This window comes from Pan troglodytes, chromosome 1 (assembly GCF_028858775.2).
Source record: "Pan troglodytes isolate AG18354 chromosome 1, NHGRI_mPanTro3-v2.0_pri, whole genome shotgun sequence".
Classification (NCBI taxonomy): domain Eukaryota; kingdom Metazoa; phylum Chordata; class Mammalia; order Primates; family Hominidae; genus Pan; species Pan troglodytes.
Window position 1 is genome coordinate 84,525,233 of NC_072398.2, and position 18,829 is coordinate 84,544,061.

The 18,829-nt window shown below is 42.0% G+C and overlaps 1 protein-coding gene across 9 annotated transcripts in view; it reads right to left on the minus strand.

Annotated features, from left to right (window-relative positions):
• Positions 1-18,829, minus strand: part of PBX1 (PBX homeobox 1) — a 326,500-nt gene that overhangs the window by 298,535 nt on the left and 9,136 nt on the right. Inside the window, exon 1 of one of the 9 annotated variants that reach the window (XM_054655240.2) lies at positions 10,044-10,173. The exons of the other annotated variants lie outside the window; for them this stretch is intronic. The gene's annotated coding sequence lies outside the window, so the exon portion shown is untranslated. Of the gene's footprint in view, positions 1-10,043; positions 10,174-18,829 lie in introns of those variants that run through there. 9 annotated transcript variants of the gene reach the window in all.

The following is an 18,829-nucleotide window of genomic DNA, read 5'->3' on the forward strand; positions in this document are numbered from 1 at the left end:
TTTCGCTGGTATACCTCGTTATGCATGACATCCTTACAACGCAGAGCTGCTGCTGAAATCGGGTGTGAGGTCGACATTCAAGTCTCATTCTCCATATAAAATCCTGGTGGACTGTTGCCACTGTTCTCTCTGTGGGCAGATAACCTCTATTTTCAAGTTCCCTCTGCGGATAATGGTCTCGACTCACCATCATCTGACTCTCAATCACACCTCTCTGTTCAACTCCCTTGAGATCTCCAGCTCCATATTCACTGCATGCCCCACCAATTCTGTGTTCAACAAGATTTCTAAATCTATGCCATGTTCTAAATCAGCCCTCCACATGCCTGCCAATCTGTGACTTCTTTCTCTTGCTTTGATTTTATAAGCAATTGTGACAGTATAGGTTAACAAAGAAATCTTAGTTACATGGTGCTTTATAATTTACAAAGCATTTTATGCCCATCTCACTAGAGATTCACAACCTCCCTGGAGGTGGACAGGGCCTGGATAATGAGTGTAACTAGTGCCCCCATTACAGATAAGAAATTGTTCTGAGTGAGGTGCCCCCTCATTACCTATCAACTCAACATAGAACAGTCCAGTAATTGTTCCCTTGCATCATAATGCTGCTCCACATGGGCTCAGATGTTTCCATTCCACCTTGGAAATGAAAAGGGGAAAGCATGCATTTATTGAACATTCATCATGTGCCCAGTCCTGTGTTTCGTGCTTGTTCTTGCAACAGGGATAACTTCAGCACGTTTACCATGAGCAGCTTCCTCTAGCACAGCAATGAAATACGTGCACATGTGTCTTCTGCAGATAGTACACACCCCTTTGCTCTTCTTATTCCTATTTGTCTGAACACATTACAGCAATAAGTCAGTCCACCAATGTAAACCCCTAAACATAAGATGTGTATGCCCATAGGACTATGAGAGCAATCACCTACATTTACAGTTCTTTCAACAAGTGTGTAGTACAGCACCTATCTGTGAATATCAAAGTTGTACTGCCAGGTTCCCCAGTTGCTCTTCTCTCTTTTTTACTAAGTACTCCTGGAAAAAGCCATTTGTTGAATATCTGAATGAATGAATGAATAAATGTCATAAGCACTACTTATTCAAAGGATGTTATACAGAAGAGGTGAAACTATATATTGACATTTATTTCATTAATTACAGAAAGGAAGGGGGTTCTTGTTTAAGAAAGGACTTCCCATGAACATTGGATGTAAAGAAAAAGTTTACAACCCAAAATGCTAAAAGCTTCTCAGCTAGACATACATTGTTATTAGCTGCCAAGATGCCCAAGTCAGGATGGCAGCCTTGGCAACTAAGAAGAACATAAATAAGAAATCTTAATAGATTGTGGTTCTACTGAGCAAGAAAGTGAAGCAACCACAGAAAAGAATCAGAGAAAGGAACTGGTTCTAGTGGTCTCTAAACCAAGCCAAAAGAAATGTTCAGGACATTTTTATTTAAATGCACTGGTTCTCAATGCCTGACTACCCTCCTCAAAGACTACAGTGAGATTCCTTGCCTGACACTGTCCCCCAACCCCAACCTCCCCAGGCAAGTCTATAAATAGCAAAGCCACTAAAGCAAATGCTAAACCCAACACTGAGTGGGGCTGATGAGGAGGGAAGTTTGCAGGGAAAACTGAGTTTCTCACTACTCCTTACTCAGAAACATTAGAACTGCCCTGGGATTGGGGGAAGGGTATCCCCAGGGAATGACCCCAAAAAGTGACAGCCAAGTTTGAGATATCACAGACCATGACTAGGAATTTTCACTAAGGGAGGAGGGGAATGGAAAAAGGTGGGTAAAATTCTTCTTTCACTCTTCCCCAGGAAGAGGTTTAAATGACACATACTCACATTGGAAGGGGTTGGGGAAGGAGTGAGGAGTGTGCCCAGAAAGATGTCCATTCCATTCTTTCCCTTGCCTCCAGTTCTACAACCTCTTTCATTGATGTCAAATTAATTAGTTAATTTCCATTTTTAGCTTCCTGGTTTTATTTATTTTATTACTATTATTATTACTAGCAGTAGTAGATGGAAGAGTCCTTTTCTAGTATTTTGGTTCATCTGATGGGAGGAAAACTGGACAAAAGGTCAACATGAACAGACAGAAAATTAGTTTAGCTTTTAAAAGAGGGGGAAAAAGAAAAGAGGAGATTTTGCAGATGAGAAGAGACAGGCCAAACTGTGGATAGGGATAAAAGGAAGGTACTGGAACCTGAGCCCTTGATTAGTTAAAGCAGCAGCTGCCCCCTCACCTCCGCCTCTCCCACTGGAAGGTTGTGTCCAGCCAGCTTCCTAGTCTGATTATCACTTGCCTTCACACGGTCCTCAGGTGTCCTCTCCTGCACACCTCCCATTCTACCTCACCCCCATCTACTCCATGATACCCCTCTTACTCTTCACACACCAAAACACACAATCTTAACTCAGAAAACAGAGAGCTATTCAAGAACTTCTTCCCATTCAGTAACATGCTGATCCAAACCAGAAACCTTTCTCTCTGAGCACTTAACTGGAGTGATCCAATAGATCTAAGAGATCTAAGAGGCTTTTCCATCCTGTCTTCTAATTCTCGACACATCACATAAGAGCATACATAAGATGAACAAACTAGTATCCTTCAAGCAGACAATACTACTTTTAGATCTCTCTCTCTCTCTTTCTCTCTCTCTCCCTCCCTCCTTCCTAGAGACTGAGTCTGACTATGCTGTCCAGGCCGGACTAGAACTCCTGTGCTCAAGTGATCCTCCCACCTCAACCTCCCTAGTAGCTGGGATTTATAGGTATGCACCGTACTGCACTTGGCTTTTGGAAATAATTTCTTAAGATATTCACTCTAAAAATATAAGTAAATCCAAAGTAGATTTAGGTGAATTATTTGTGATTCCTTTCCTCCTTCCCCTCTCCCTCCCTTCCTTCCTTCAACTAGCATTTGTTGGGCATCAAATATATATACCAGGCACTGGTCTAGACATGCAAAGATGAATAAAGCATGGCTCACTAGGACCTTACCATCTTCAAGGGGGAGCTTGCAATCTTGGAGAAAACTGGATTCATCTTTCAGGACTTTCTTTGAGAACATATTGTGGGTTAAGTGCTATGCTATACTTAAGTTATCTTCAAGGGCCTGATCAAGAGCTGCCCTGAAGCGCCTTCGTTTTCTCCCAGAGGTAAGCAATTTGAGGACAAGTTCCTATCTTATATTTCTCACTCTGCCTGCCATAGAAGTACCTGGCAAATGGTTTTTAAATAGAAAGAAGGAAGAGGAGAAAGGAGGAAGAAAAGGAAATAAGGTAAACATTATTTCTAATAAGTGTAGCAATGAGTATCTAAAAATTAACAGCCCTGGATAAAACCAGTTGTGGTAGTTATTTGCTTTTTATACTCTTCATTTTACACGTATGTCTCAGGGACTGTCCCTCCTGGCCTTCTTAGGAACCATGTTTCTTCTGTAAGCCAGTCACAAGAATCACAATGGTGGCCACAACTCCAGCTGCCCATGAAAAATGGAACAGTGTCTCCCAGCTAAGGCTGCCAGGTCAAGTCAGGAGTAGACTAAAAGAGGGGCCCCACTCCCCTCTCACCCTGAGACCTGAGAGTCAGAGAGGCTGGGTTAGTTAGCCCAGGAATGGGACCCTCTTCCCTAAAAAAGAATGGAAGCAAAAAAGCAAATCTACAAGACAATAGCCTCTCTCCTCTCAGAAAACTCTCACATGCCCTATTATTCTTTTTTTTTTTCCCCCCGCCTCTCTTGGCTTAAAGATCCAAACCCCAAATTCTAAAAGGCGAAGCTGGCTGTAACGAGAGTGTAGTTTAAGCAATCTATAAGTCATTTCACAAAAGAATGTTCACACTTCTATCATGTAGCAATTATCCAGCTAGAGTACAATATAACTATTAATACATGTTTATTCCCAGTAAATCATACCTTCCTCAAGGACAGGGACTTTTGATTCATCCCTCTTTTTATTTCAGAGTAAAGAGTAGCAAGTACTCAATAAGTGTTAATAAATTAATTTTTCCCCTTTTGAATAAGCAGATAAAACAGTGTTTCAATTCAAAAATATATTAACTGAATATGTACTATGGGCTGAGCATACAAATCCTGTTCAACATTTTCAAGAAATTCTGAATCTAACAAGAGAATTACATAGTAAACCAATAATCATGATAACATCTGATGAGTGCTGTGGATGGGTTATGCATAAAGGGCTATGGTAAAACATGAAATATAATTTTTTATCATGTTGTTGAGGACAATGCCTATCATATCACTAGCATCTTCTTACTAGAAATTATGAGGCCAGGCACGGTGGCTCACACTTGTAATCCCAGCACTTTGAGTGGCCAAGGCAGGCAGATCACCGGAGGTCAGGAGCTCCAGACCAACCTGACCAATATGATGAAACCCCATCTCTACCAAAAATACAAAAATTAGCTGGGTGTGGTGGCATGTGCCTGTAATCCCAGCTACTCGGGAGGCTGAGGCAGGAGAATTGCTTGAACCCAGGAGGCAGAGGTTGCAGTGAGCTGAGATCGCGTCACTGCACTCCAGCCTGGGGAACAAGAGCAAAACTCCATCTCAAAAAAAAAAAAAAAGAAATTATGAAAGAAATTTTGCATGGGGTCCAGTACCAGGAAAAAAATCTGCTTCTCCTTAAATAACTGATTAGTTTCCAATTCTAAATGCTTGGCAATTTGAAACTGATCCTTTTTCCCTTTTTTGCTTTTGCTACTAGGAAGCACAGAATCAAATCTGTAGCCAACCTTTCTAGGATATGGACTGAACAAGGTCCTAGACTAGTTTGACCCAAAGAGACAGTAGCTACTTCCTTACTAGCAAAAGGCCTGAGAAGTTCACAATAAGAAAGGATCTTATGGATACCATTTTACATACTAACATTCCTTTGCATGTTATTTTATTGCCCTACCTGAATTTTTTTCTTCTAATTTCCTCATTTATTTAGTAAATCTCTTGGTATCTCTCACATCTTTTGGTAAGCTTCTTGCACGCCTTTTTGAAATGAAATAAGCAATAAACAAATAAATAAGATACATAACAGGTTCTGTGGATAAATATTTTCCCTGAGTACACAATCATCCCCAAGACATGGAAAATTTACACAGCCATAAGGAAAGTAACACAAGAAAATGTAAACACAAGAAAACTGAAAATAGACGTTGAACTAGGATAGTATGATTAAAGGTAAATTAGTAGATTTATGATTTTCTTTTGTAAAATTTTCTTTATTAAGGTCTTCTTGGTAATAATGATGCTATTATTATATTTTCAATATCAGCAGTATTGTTTTCTAAACAGTAAGTTTTAACATGAAATGCCTTGAACTTTTTCTTCCCCTTCAAAGACCTGGGGTGATATGAACAGCTTCACCTTCACCCTGGTCCTGCATACCAGGCTGTTCTCTGGGCCACCACTGCAACTTGGAAGGTAGATCTTCCCTCCTCAAAACTGAAAACACCCACTAATCACAAAAGGGGCCTGGGTGCGGTGGCTCATGCCTGTAATCCCACCACTTTGGGAGGCCGAGGCAGGCGGATCACAAGGTCAGGAGTTTGAGACCAGCCTGGCCAATATGGTGAAATCCCGTCTTTACTAAAAATACAAAAATTAGCCAGGCGTGGTGGCCTGTGCCTGTAATCCCAGCTACTCGGGAGGCTGAGATGGAAGAATCACTTGAACCCGAGAGGCGGAGGTTGCAGTGAGCCGAGATTGCGCCACTGCCACTGCACTCCAGCCTGGGTGACAGAGTGAGACTCCATCTCAAAAAAAAAAAAAAAAAATGGCGGTAGGGGAGCTGCTGGATATGCCTTTCCAACAACAGAGGCTCTGTAACTGGACAGATGAGACTTTTGGGTCTCACCATGGAAGCGTCCATCCGCACCACGTAGAATCACTGGAGGGCCCAGGGCCTAGAGTCTGGCTGCACCAGGGAGGTGGTGTGATAAGACAATGGGCACAGGAAGGGTGTGCAAAGGCAGGACCCTGTGCCCTGCTTTGTGCTTCTGTCAAAATGCTGGACTTCTGAGAAGGAACTAGGAAAGGTGACATATACAACAGCGGTGGTCAAGCTTTAGACCCCCTGCAAAAATAAGTCATGCTTGTTGCCTGAAAGAAGTCAGGTGGATTCTAGAGCCAGGTGCGGTGGCTCATACCTATAATGCCAGCACTTTGGGAGGTCGAAGAGGGTGGATCACCTGAGGTCAGGAGTTCCAGGCCAGCCTGGCCAACATGGTGAAACCCCGCCTCTACTAAAAACACAAAAAAATTAGCCAAGTGTGTTGGCGTGCTCCTGTAATCCCAGCTACTCGGGAGGCTGAGGCAGGAGAATCGCTTGAACCCAAGAGACAGAGGTTGCAGTAAGCCAAGATTGCATCATTGCACTCTAGCCTGGGCAACCAGAGCAAAACTCCATCTCAAAAAACAAACTTGGCTGGGAATGGTGGCTCAACGCCTGTAATCCCAGCACTGTGGGAGGCCGAGGCGGGTGGATCACTTGAGGTCAGGAGTTCAAGACCAGCCTGGCCAACATGGTGAAACCTCTGTCTCTACTAAAAATACAAAAATCAGCCAGGCATGGTGGCGCGCACCTGTAATCCCAGCTACTTGGGAGGCTAAGGCACAAGAATTGCTTGAACCCGGGAGGCAGAGGTTGCAGTGAGCCAAGATCATGCCACTGCACTCCAGCCTGAGCAACAGAGTGAGATTCCATCTCAAAAAAAAAAAAAAAAGTCAGGTGGATTCTAAAAACAGAATAGGCAAAGGCCTAATGAAAATCAGGAAATAAGCTCAAGGCGAGTTTTGAACTTATCCTCTTTACTTGTTTTGCAGCCAGCCACAGTCATGAGATAATTAAATTTCTGTACCTGAGAAACAGGATCAGAAATGAGTAGAGCCAGACAATTTGTTATTTGGACAACCAAGTAAGATTCCACTGGATTTCCTTGGAAGAATCACAATTTGACGGGCTGTCACTCAATGGGAATGAATATTTTTATAGAAAAATCTACACTTGGTAAAACTTACCAAGTAAAATCTCCAAGTCAGCCTCTCTCTCATTAGCTATGTGACTTTAGGAAGATTCACTAAACTCTCTATGCCTCAGTTTCCTCATCTTAAAAATCAGAGTAATAATAATAGCGCTGTACCTAACACTTTTTTTTAATATGCATTAACTCCTATTACATATGAACAGGAGAATTCTGGGCTCCTGTTTCATACAGGAAAGTATGAAACATCACTTCTGCTGACATTTTCTGTTCAGTTTCATTCCAGGATGATCCACCACTACTGGGGCCCAGAGCACTCTTTCCTTCAAATCACTTGGAGGACACAAGTATAAAGTAACAGCTTAACCATCTACATTGCATGTTTCCCTTCTTTGACTGACAGCCAGGACAGACAGACTGTGCTGTCTGTGTGTTCCAAGAGTCAGAGAAGCCTCCAGGGCTGGTCTGTCCCAGTAACTGGGCTGAACAAGCTCCTAGACCAGTTTGATCCAAAGAGACAGGCAGCTATTTCCTTACCAGCAGGACTGGGCAGGCCACAGTGAGAAAGACATCACACGGAATATCATAAACCTTAAGGAGACAGGTGGTCTAATGACACAAGGCCTCAAAGAGCATTAAGTTAACCCAGTATGTTCTATTAGCAGGGAGGGAGAGAAGGGGAGGGTATGAAAGTGAAAGATGACGCTAAGCATGAAAATTTAATTTGTTAAAAAAATGGAAGACAATGCACAAATTGTCTACATGTACTTATTGAATATATAATAAATGTAGGGTATAAACATATATGTGCACTATGATAAAAATTAATTCCAGCTTCTAGAAAGCATTGCTGTTTGTCTCCCTGCTAGCAAGAACCCTGGAGCACAGAGGTAAATTTCACACTTCCTCTCAGTACTCCTTCAAGGCAGAAGCAGACCATGTAGCTTAAGCTGCCCAGGTGAGCAAATGTCACAGAATGCCTATTCAGCGGGTGGTAAATTTCAGCCATCCCACGGAAATGCCAAGTGGTCTCAGGTCACAAGTTTGGCAAATAGCAATGGGGGCGGGGAGGGCGTGGAGGGGTGGGTAGGCCCCAGTAGAGGGGAGGAAGAGAACAAAAGAGAGCGAAAGGGGAAAGGCAGAAAGGAAATGAAGGAGGTTACAGTGCTTGAGGAAAGGCAGGAAGGCCAAGTATGCAAGGACTCAAACATAGAACATTTCTGAGGCATCCAAGTAAAAAAACTAGAACTCCTTGATTCAAAGAAAGCATGCTTCTGCATGTATCACCAGGGCAGCAATGAACTTTGGTCAAGAATGACCTTTACAGCCACGCTCCTGGCTCTGGGGAACACATTCCAGGCTCCTGTCATGGGCTTTGGGAGTGATGGACCTGCCCATGTCACATTGATTCTGACCATGATTCAGGCCCCTGGAAGCTCCTTGAGGGTAAGGGCCACAACTCACACATATCTGTATTTTTCAGTCTCTGTCACAACACTTCAGGCATGGGAGAAGTTTTGCAAATATTTGCTAAAGCAATAACTAGACCAAAATGGAATAAAGACTCTTCAGTCCCATCATGCCCCCCAGGAGGTCTAAAACAAAAATGTTGAACGGTATTTCTCAAATGAAAAAATAAATCCAACCAGGATAGAGATTCATTTTTAACTTTTTCACTATACAACCTGTGGAAGATAAAGAGTTTTCACCAACATCTCCAGAACATAGGGCATTCAAAAATTATTTTATGAAACTTACTTAAAAAATAATTGAGCTTCCATAACCTCTACTTACAAAGGGCAACATGCAGGAGGTGACATTATAGGTGAGAAGATATACTCCAGTGGGATCTTGACAACACAAACAATCTTTGCATACTTATACCCAAATGGAAGCCACTGGAGAGATGCTTCTCTCCCCTAGGAAGTCACCAAAACATCTCTGCTTGAAACACCTAGGGAGGAGTCAATAGAATAAATGAGTAGGAGGATGGGGGTGTCCAAATCAGGAGCAGAAGGAAGCAGTTATTTCCATTCTTTACTATCACCATTGCTGATATTATTATTGCTATGCTTATATTTTAGCTGCAACATCTGTAACAGTCAGAAGCAACATGTGAACTCTCAACCTACATAATAACCCTTTCGTTCTCTCCCCCAGAGTTACTAGGATGAGAAATTCATCCTGTGAAATTAATAATGGGCTTGATTCTCCAGCTGGTGGATCAGAGACTAGGCTGGTGGAAATTTATAGAGGGAATTAATTTATAGATTTTCGAAGTAATGAGGGAATTCAACCTTCCTGACTTCTAGCTCTCCCACATTCATTCAATAGAAAGTTTCTGGACCGTCTACTGCAGGACCTGCTGGTTTCCTGTGAAGCTGTAACAGAGCAATAATAAGAAAGCACTAGAATACATTTAAGAATAATAATCACACATCAAGAACATCTTTCCTAGTGTAACTTTCTAAGAAGAAAAATAAAGTAATATGGCTTAGGCATGTGTATGATGACAGCCCCTTCCTGCCTGGGCTCCAGCAGGCTAGGTGGGGGAGGGGAAGCAACTATGCGTGCACGGGCAGGAGGGGGCAAACTACCAAAATCAATTCTCTATTTTCTGAAGACTGGTAAAAATAAGGCAGCTTGAAGCCCCTTTAAACATTCCTCTGAGACAAGACAAGCCGCCATATAAGAAACTAGCTATGTCTGAAGGCCCCAAACCTTCTTCAAGTGTTAAAGAAATCAGACTGAGCTTAAGGAAAACAAATGTCAGTGCTGTTTAAAGTACATCAAGGTTCTTTGGGTTAAAAATCTCCCTAGGGGAAGATGACGCACTCCCTGTAAGAGCTGAGAGACAGAAAAGACGGGAGGGTTTCTGCAGTAACTCCACATTATATTATTTAATTCATTTCATTACCATAAACCAACAACTCGAATATTTATCGCATACAGCTGAGACAACACACGGCCAACTAAGAAAGGAGCTGCAAATTAATACGCGTGCGTGTTAGCACATACACACACTCACCCACGTGCTCACACGCGGCCTTCTGAATTTCACTTCTGCATGCAAAACCACCACCACCGAGGTCTGCACAGCACCGGCACTTTGCATATTGAAAACGCGGCTCCAGCGGGCCCCACGGAACAGATCCTTCCCAGGAACAGACCCTGGGCCCGGCTCCCTGGGAACAGACCGCAGGTACCCCTCTGCCTCAGAGGCTCTGAATGTGACTCCAAGCCCACATTGAGAGGTGTTTAATAAAGGAAGTATGGCTCCCAAGAGGATGTCTTCCCTCTGGGGGGCGGCGGCCCTCTCTTTACCACCCTTTGGGAGAAGAGTTAAGTCAGCCGGGACAGAAGAGGTGGCGGGGGAGCCTCGGGCCGCCGCCGGGAGCAGACCGCTGAGGCTGACCACTGCAACCCGGGCCAGGCAAGGGAAATGATGAAAACACAGCAAGCCCCGCTTGGGGGACACTTGGCTTCGCGGTCCGCGCGCTGGCGGCCGGTGACGTGCGGCCTGCGCTGGGAACTCAAGGCCAGACTTTGAGGGGGGCAGCACGCCCGAACGGGAGAGGGAGCCGGTGCAAGGCGCAGGGTGCAGAGAAGACCGGGTGCGACGCGGCGCCGCGCCGGCGGACCGGGCAGTGGCCGGGCGCTCCCAAGCGTCCTCTATGCTGCGCGCATCAGCCCTGCGGTGAAGTCAACAGATTTGCGAGGGGGTTCGCGGCCACCCCTAGCCCTCTCCTCTAATCTAATTGTGCAGCGTCTTACAGCAAGACTCAGGCGACAATCTACGACGGTCCAGCTCCCGGCATCATCATTATCCTTTCTGAAAAGGGCATCTCGTCTTAGCACAAGGCCATGTGGCTCGCCACCGGGCTTCTCCACTGTTTCTTGGTTCCAAAAGTTTTATTTTGTGATGCATCCCCTTAAACTCCTTCCAGACGACTTCAATTTCTCTTTTCTACGTGGTCTGAACGAACATGTTCTCTCATCTCTTGGGTTTTATTGTTGCTGGGTTTTGTTTTTTCTTTTTTCCCATTATTCCTTAATTGGCCTCCGGATGAAGCTGCTTTAATTTATTCCTCACACGATGTGGTTACTTCTTGGGCCTTTATACTTGGTGCTGCGCGCAGCATCACCACCCACCCGCACCCACCCAGACATTTCCTTCCCAAGATGTTAGGGATTACAGGCACCCTAGTAAGGAGGATGCACAAAGGAAAGATGTGCTTGTGTTACCCGCTCTTTGTTTTTAAATATTTATTAATGTAAGCAGGGTGCATTGGCCCTAGAGCCTCTGCATGCAAATTCTACAGAAAGGAATTAACGTCTACACCCTCATATCCGTAGAGTGCCTTTCAGAATGGATGTAGGCAGGGCTCATCATTAGACTCTCTGGGAGTCTTTCTTTGTTAGGGAGAAAAGACAAATGCAAAGTTTCAATTCTATTAACAATGGTAATTATAAGGAGGATTCTCTTACAGTGACAACACTTGAGGTCTCAAATCACCTAACGCCCTCAGGAAAAACGACTGACTCTCTCTGCCCTACCAGCACAGGCTACTAGGTAAATTTATTCCTCTGACCTACTGGCAGATTCAACCTGTCTCAAAGCAAGACAAATATATAAACTTTTTCTCATACTTACTGACCACACTTTCTTAGGGAAACTCAAACATCTTTCTAAATATCCTCACTGTAAGTTTGCAAATGCCCCACTGACAGGTGGGAAACAGAAATTATTTCAGTATTTCAGCTGAGGCAAACGTTGAACAAGTCACTCCAAGGTGACTTGTCATTCCAAGGTGAGGGCCAGACTCCTTTCCTAAATTCCTGGGCTCTACCATATGAACTCAAGAAGGTATTCTGCACTTGCACTACTGCAATCAGAAATCTATTCCAAGACAAGTTTCCAGTCTAAAATCCAATAGCTGCAAATACATAGCATGAAAACAACATATGCATTCCATCACAAAGTCCACAAGGTGGATTAAACTGGGATTGGCCTCCAACTGGCCTTATAAATGGGATCCTGAATGCTTCGATAATTTTTTTTTTTTAGTCTCACTCTGTTGCCCAGGCTGGAGTGTAAAGGCGCAATCTCAGCTCACTGCAACCTCCGCCTCCCGGGTTCAAGCAATTCTCCTGCCTCAGCCTCCCAAGTAGCTGGGGCTACAGGTGCCCACCACTACACCCAGCTAATTTTTGTATTTTTAGTAGAGACGGCATTTCGCCATGTTGGCCAGGCTGGTCTCGAACTCCTGACCTCAGGTGATCCGCCCATCTCGGCCTCCCAAAGTGCTGGGATTATAGGTGTGAGCCACCACACCCAGCAATAAAAAATTTTTTTAATTCCACTATTTTTTTCCCTCTCAGTTTGCCTTCTCCAATTCAACTTGATTGATGGAGGGTAACGTTAACACCACCATAACCAGTTTTACATGACCATCTAGGAAAGATATAAGGATTCATAGGAGAAATTAGAACTGCCATAACAATGAAAAAGAATTTTCTTTTATAAATGTTCCACCTGCTTGTGTCCTAGGAATCTAAGCTTTGGCAGGGATCATGTTGGGGCTCACAACCCATGGAATATGGAGTCAGATCAGAGGCTCTCTAGAGTCACCCATTCCATGGATGTGGAAACCTGAGACTAAGAGGTTAAATGGCGTTCTCAAAATAATATGCTACCACAGAGGTAGTCAGTGTGAGGCTGCAGAGGGTCCAGCAAACTCCTGTCATACCATGGAGTGCTCTGTACTTGTTCCATTGCATTACAGCTAAAGAAAACAAGGAACTGCTTCGGCCCACTCAGTCTATTCTAGGGAACACTTAAGATTTTGTTAAGGAGGAAGAAAGAACCTAAAATGAAGAGCTATGGAAAGAAAGAAGCAAAAAACACAGAGAAGGAGGTGGGGGAACCACCCCATCCCGGCTGCCAGCAGTGACCTCAATAGGGTAAGGTGGACGTTCTCTTCCAGAAAAAGATGTCTCAAATATGCTTTAATCTGGAACACGGCTAGCCATCAGGAAACAATTTCAATTGCTACAGAACTACCAGCTCAAGTTTGAGTGGGGAACAACCATGTATCTTCCTCAGAATGTAAAAACTATGCCAAAAAAGGAACAAAACGGATTTATGCCAGAACAACTATTCTATGGCTGTGCTGTCCCATATGGTAGATACTACTCATGTGTAGCTATTGAGCACTTGAAGTATGGCAAGGCAAAATCAAGATATGCTATAAATGCTGGGCACGGTGGCTCACGCCTGTAATCCCAACACTTTGGGAAGCCAAGGTGGGTGGATCACCTGAGGTCAGGAGTTCAAGATCAGCCTGGCCAACATGGTGAAACCCCATCTCTACTAAAAATTAGCAGGGTGTGTGGTGGCAGGCGCCTGTAATCCCAGCTACTTGGGAGGCTGAGGCAGGAGAATCCCTTGAACCCAGGAGGCAGAGGTTGCAGTGAGCCGAGATCACGCCACCGCACTCCAGCCTGGATGACAGAGAGAGACTCTGTCTTTAAAAAAAAAAAAAAAAAAAAAAAGATGTGCTGTAAATGTAAAATACACAATGGATTTCAAAGCCTCAGCATAGACACACAAAAAAAGAATGTAAAATATCTCATTAATTTTTATGTTGATTACATATTGAAATATTTTCAATGTATTTAAGTTAAATAAGATGTATTATTAAAATTCATTTCACTTGTTTCATTTTACTTTTTTTAAATGGGGCTACTAAAAAATTTAAATCATTAAATTTAACATTACCATTTCAAGGCCTTAGCACAAAAAAAGAATGCAAAATATCTTAATAATTTTTATATTGATTACATGTTGAGAGATTTTTAGATATATTTGGGTTAAATAAGAAGTATTAAAATTTATTTCACCTGCTTCTTCTTACTTTTTAAAAATGAGGCTACTAGAAAATGTAAATCATTAAATTTAAAATTACAGGTGTTCACTGAAAAGCACTGTTCTGTGAGATTCTCTCCACAGAACTCTAGAAGTAGGGGAGGGGGGTGTGAAAGTGTGGAGATGCCTTTTGCTGCGTTTTGCCCGAGACTTTTATTTCTCTCACACTGACAACCATTTAACATAAAAGCAGGGTCAGGAAGCATGTTAGTGAACCTCTAAAATTCCCGGACAGAGGTAGTAGAAAACTCAACCTGAACCGACAAGGCCAAACTGATGAGAAAGGTGGTCAACACTCTGTCATGTGGTTTCAGAAAAATAACAGTAGTGGCCACTAGTTGAGCATACTCATTAAACTATGTGCTTTACATTATTGTCTTTTTTAGCCCACCATCCTACATCATACATATTATTATCTTCACCGCAGAAATGAGAACACTGAAGCTCTGTTAAATCCAATAGCTCACTAATGTTAACACAAGCTAGGATGGTTTCACTCAAAGTCCATGCTCCCTCTGTCACACTAGATTACTATTCAGAAAATTCTCCAATCTTTTTCAAAAGTGCCTTCCTCTCCAGGAACCTGACATCTGAAATTCCAACATTGGAGAATCATTCCTTTGTCTTACTTTTTTTCCTCTTTAAAATGCAAATAGTTCTAACAGAGATTTCACATAAATCCTGATCATGCATACTTCAAGTCAAATAAATTTATCAAAAACTTTTTTTCTTAGTGTATTGACCAAACATGACAATAAACACAGTAGAGTCCTAAACATAAGAGAGGAGACATCATTGAATGGAGAAAGAGATTGAAAAGAATGAAAAGCTGAGAGTGCTGAAGACAAAACTTAGTGCCATTTACACTATGACTTAATACACCAGGCTGGGCGTGGTAGCTCAGGCTGGGCGCGGTGCCTCACACCTGTAACTCCAGCACTTTGGGAGACCAAGGCCGGTGGATCACTTGAGGTCAGGAGTTCGAGACCAGCCTGCTCAACATGGTGAAACCCCATCTCTACTAACAATACAAAAATCAGCTGGGTGTGGTAGCCCATGCCTGTAATCCCAGCTACTCAGGAGGCTGAGGCAGGAGAATCGCTTGAACCTGGGAAGCAGAGATTGTGGTGAGCCAAGATCGCACCACTGCACTCCTGCCTGGGACACACCATCTTAAAAAAAAAAAAAAAAAGTATATATATATATATATATATATATATATATATATATATATAAAAATAATGTACAGATTTTTGTATATCAAATAGACCTCAATAAAGCTGTTTTAAAAAAATGTGCCTACTGCAGCCACTCTGTAAAACCGTTTGGCAGTTTCTCAAAATCTAAACATAGAGTTATCACAAGCCAGCAATTCCACTCCTTATCCAGAGAAATGAAAACATATATTCATACATAAAAACCTGTAAGCAAATGTTCATAGCAGTATTATTCATAATAGTCAAAAATGGAAACAACCTAAGTGACCATCAACTGAATAATGAATAAGCAAAATGTGGTATATCCATACAGCGGAATAGTATTTGGCCATAAAGAAAAATGAAGTACTGATAGATGCTACAGTATGGATGACCCTCCAAAACGTGCTAAACAGAAGAAATGAGTCAAAAAACATCAAATATTTTCTGATTCAATTTATGTGAAATGTCCAGAATAGGCAAAAACCACAAAGACAGAAAGTAGGTTAGTGGTTACCAGGGACTAGGTGAAGGGGGAAATATGGACTGATTGGTAAAAAGTACTGGGTTTTTTTAGGGAGCAAGGAGGCTGATAAAAATGTTCTAAAATTAGATTGTGATAATGGGTTCACAACTTTGTAAATACACTAAAAACCACCTAACTGTATATCATTTAAACGGGTGAATTTCATGGTGTTAGAAATATATTTCAAGAAAGCTATAAAAATCATAAAGAATAAATCTACTATGAATCAAGGCTGTCCTTATGACAAAGATAACATTTTTCCTAAATAAGGAATGTACTAGAAAGGCAAGAAAAGGTCAGGTTGTCTTCTATCAAACAGTGGGTGAAGGATATGAACAGACACTTCTCAAAAGAAGACATTTATGCGGCCAACAAACATATATGAAAAAAAGCTCATCATCACTGGTCATTAGAGAAATGCAAATCAAAACCACAATGAGATACCATCTCTCGCCAGTTAGAATGGCGATCCTTAAAAAGTCAGGAAACAACAGATGCTGGAGAGGATATGGAGAAATAGGAATTCTTTTACATTGTTGGTGACAGTGCAAATTATTCAACCATTGTGAAGACAGTGTGGCAATTCCTCAAGAATCTAGAACCAGAAATACCATTTGACCCAGCAATCCCATCACTGCGTATATACACAAAGGATTATAAATCATTCTACTATAAAGACACATGCACACATATGTTTATTGCAGCACTATTCACAATAGCAAAGACTTGGAACCAACCAAAATGCCCATCAATGATAGACTGGGTAAAGAAAATGTGGCACATATACACCATGGAATACTATGGAGCCATAAAAAGGATGAGTTCATGTTCTTTGCAGGGACATGGATGAAGCTGGAAACCATCACTCTCGGCAAAGTAACACAGGAACAGAAAATCAAACACCACATGCTCTCACTCATAAATGGGAGTTGGACAATGAGAGCACATGGACACAGGGAGGGGAACATCACACACTGGGGCCTGTCAGGGGGTGGGGGACAAGGGGACAGAGAGCATTAGGAGAAATACCTAATGTAGATGACGGGTTGATGGGTAGAGCAAACCACCATGGCATGTGTATACCTATGTAACAAACCTGCACGTTCCGCACATGTGTCCCAGAACTTAAAGTATAATTTAAAAAAAGAAAGAAAAAGAAAAGGTCAGGTTGCCCTAAACTCACTTGTGCTACTTTTCCTGCTTTGGAACTTTGCAAGTTGAATGGATAGGCTTATGTATCTTCAGAGAGAAAATGAAATGTTTTTAACTATGATTACACAATGCCTCCAGTTGCTGACGCTAAGAAAACACCATCCTTAATATGCAATTCTAGCTTTTCAAGTGGTTGTTGTCCAGTTTGTAGTTTAAAAGTTTTTAAAGTAGCTTAAAAACTTTTCCTCTGTTCTTACTCATTCTCTTTTCCCCCTCTTCTTCCAATCTGTCCCAGACTTTTGGCCAGATATAGCTAATTCTCACTTTAAGAGAATAGCAAGGGAAACAGGGCCAGGCATGGTGGCTTACGGCTGTAAACCCAGCACTGGGAGGCCGAGGCAGGCGGATCACTTGAGATCAGGAGTTTGAGACCAGCCTGGCCAACATGGCGAAACCTCGTCTCTAGTAAAACACAAAATTTAGCTGGTGAATGCCTGTAATCCCAGCTACTCAGGAGGCTGAGGCAGGAGAATCGCTTGAACCCAGGGATAGAGGTTTCAGTGGGCCGAGATCACGCCACTGCACTCCAACCTGGGAGATAGAGTGAGACTCTGACAAAAAAAAAAAAAAAATGCAAGGAAAAAAAGAAAGCAAATCTTAAATTCAGCAATTTTTGTCTTTTTTCAGCATAAAATCAGAGTCTTGGAATTGGCTTTGTCTTTAGGGACCATCTGGTGTAAGCCTCTCTATTTCATATAAGAAAACAAGTCCAGAAATAATAACAGCTAGCAGCTATTGACTGTTTACTCTATGCCAGGCACTGTAATTTACATCTATCACCTTATTTAACCTCACAGCGACCCTCTAAGATAAGTACCATTATGATCTCTGCATTTTATAAATAAGGAAAATGAGGCACAGAGAGGTTTTTTAACTTGAATAAGGCCAGACAGTTAAGAAGTAAAAGATCTAGGATACAAACTCAGAGAGTCTGGCTTTAAAGACCAGGTCCTTAACCACTACTATTATAGTTTATCATAAAATTATTTAAGCAACTTTTCTATGGTCTTATAACTACTTAGTAGAAGGTCCAGAACTAGCACAGAGTGTGAGGTATACCCACCCCAATACCTACTTAATGACAAAAGTTTCAGTAGAAGATGCAGTTGAAACTACAACCTAAACCAAAAAGGATGAATTTTCCACCCATTGCAATCTCAATTTCCACCAATAATTGAGAGATTGAAAGAGAGCTGTCAGAGGTAAGAAGACCTTCGGGTAAGACACTATTGACCTTATTCTGCCATCATGGGGGATAGGTGTTATAATCTTATGAAAGTCTATTCCTGCACCTTTTTTCCCCTCTGGGGATCACTCTGCTAAGTTCCTAGAAGTGCCATCTTTGAGATGCAGATGGGGCAAAGATACAACCAGAGAACTTTCCTCATGAGCGACGATCGATTACCCCATTACTTAAAGACCAGTAGACATATATTTTTTTAGCCTGAAAGAGCGAAATGCAGTGATATCCTGTGAAATAAGATATGAATCCTGAGATAATTCATTATAGAAAATACAGTGCCTTAATTATTTACATAACCCACAGGAATTCAAAGCAGTTCACAAACAACTCATGAATTCTGTACTTATTTATCAATTATTGCATTCCTTAAATCTTACCACACCATTGCAGGTAAAGGGCAATGGAACCAAAATTATTATATTCCCCCAAATCAGGTTAATATGGCAATGAAAACGAATGGGTGCTTCTTAGGGTCATAAGAGAATGAATAAGAGCTGTTTGGAGCTGGACCTAGGACACTGTCTCTATCATGTGGTGCTTTGGTAAACTTTTTTTTTTTTGGTAAACTTCTTTTTTTAAAGGAAAAGCAATAAAAAGAATATTTAGATTCACTTCACCAAGTTCAAACATAGTATCATCCATCTAAAAGAGATTTGAAACCAAATTGAAGAATAAGCTTTCCTAAGATATGCGTATGACACAAAAGAAG